The sequence below is a fragment of the Perognathus longimembris genome, chromosome 28 (assembly GCF_023159225.1).
Source record: "Perognathus longimembris pacificus isolate PPM17 chromosome 28, ASM2315922v1, whole genome shotgun sequence".
NCBI lineage: Eukaryota > Metazoa > Chordata > Mammalia > Rodentia > Heteromyidae > Perognathus > Perognathus longimembris.
Window position 1 is genome coordinate 87,217,132 of NC_063188.1, and position 1,997 is coordinate 87,219,128.

Sequence of the window (1,997 nt, forward strand, 5' to 3'; positions counted from 1 at the left end):
ATGTCAGTTGGGTTGCTTAGATCCCTTCAAGGAAGGGTTGCTGTCTAGTCCTGCAGATGGCCTACAGTTATTAACTCCTTCAGGGTCTGCTGAAGTTATTAAGGGCTGTCTGGCCCAAGGTCATATTTTCCTCCAAGGGGCAGTCATTGATCAAGAGCTCCCTGCTGATTGGCCAAGTTACTTTTTTAGGTCTGCCTCATACAAAAAAAGCACCATTATTGCTTCTATTCAAAGTGAGGAGAGATTAAATAACAGAGTGAAAACATGAGTCCCTACAATCTGACTCCTGGGCCAGAGCTGTTCCTCCTCTTCATGTTAGAGATAAACTCTAGACACTCATGATAGCCAATAGGGAACTATGAAAAAGATCCATTTCTATGGTGACACAAGACAGATCAGGGGAGCTGAAACAGCATTGGAGGGCTGACACAGCATCCACAAGGGCTAGAAGGCTCAGAACCTTCCTGAATATGTGTGTACTAAGACAGCATTCTGTTTCGCCCTTTATAGTATAAGCTAGAAATGGTGGTATGGATATGTAATCTTGTTACTTGGGAGAGAGAACCAGGAGGATCACAAGTTGAAAGCCAGCTTGAACTACATAGTGAGGCTTTGGAGAAGAGAAAAGAAGAGGAGAGGAGAGGAGAGGAGAGGAGAGGAGAGGAGAGGAGAGGAGAGGAGAGGAGAGGAGAGGAGAGGAGAAGAGAGGGGAGGGGAGGGGAGGGGAGGGGAGGGGAGGGGAGGGGAGAGGAGGGGAGGGGAGAGGAGAGGAGAGGAGAGGAGAGAAGAGAAGGATGAGGGAGAGGGAGAGGGGTGGGGAGGAGAGGAGAGGGAAGGAGAGGGGAGGGGAAGGGAAGAGAGGAGAGGATGATGGAAGAGAGAAGAAGGGAGGAGAGAGGAGAGGAGAGGAGAGAATTCGTAGCCTCATACACTGTCTGAATTAGTAATATAGCCAAATCTCCTTGTGATGAAAGCCAGAAATAGACCCAGGGAGATTAAGAAATGTCCCCAAGATCACAGGGCTGTAGATTAGCCAATGTTGCACACCATCCCAGTTCATTCCTTCCCCCAGTGCCCTCCACATCACATGCTGCAATTCTCTGGTATGTGGTTGCTGGATGTTGAAATAGGAATGGTACCTCCCAATTGACCAGGCTGAGCTTCGAGCTGAGAACCTGCTGCTTTCTCACTCACGTTCCCTTGATCGTCTAGCGCCATCACTATTTCCAGCATGGTGGGAATGTAAAGTCAAGGGGATTGAAAGAAGGGTAGTTGTGAGAATGATGCAACAAGACTTTCTCATTTTTATTTCCACTGTTCTCAAGTTCTATTATTAAATTTCTTACTTCCTCTTACCATTAAAAATATAGCAGCACAATGGCAAGTGGTTAAGTGCTATGAAATCTAACAAGCCTTGGCATGAAACCCACCTTACCTCTTTCTAATGGCATGACCTTGAGAAATTCACTGAAATTTCCTTCCCAGTACAGAGAGGAAATAATGACCAAGAGTTACCTCAGAGGGTAGCAGGAAAATGGAATGGAGTAATGAATATAGAGTGGTTAGCCCAGGGCTCCTAAATGCAGAAAGGCTACTATAAATTGTAGCCTTTGTTTTTTTTTATTAAAGATACATAAGAGATAAAATATGTAGCACCAAGTTATCATAAACCTGAAGTGAAGTCTCCAGAAGAGAAGAACAAATCATCACTTGCATTAATTAAGGCTTCTCACAACAGGAAGGATTTAGCTGATATAAAGCCGCTCAGGGTAGGGGCAGGACCAACAAACCATCTAGAGGACAAAATCTTTCTGTGGGCAGTCCCAGATCATGGGATCTCCCTTCTTCAAACTTATTCCTGATACTGAATCTATAACTCTCACAATTCAAGTTTCTTTGAAGGCAGAATAAAGATAATCTAAGTGAAGCAACAACAAGGTTAGAATGGGAGAGAGATGTGATATTTCAATATCTTCATGGAATGAGCCACAAAGCAC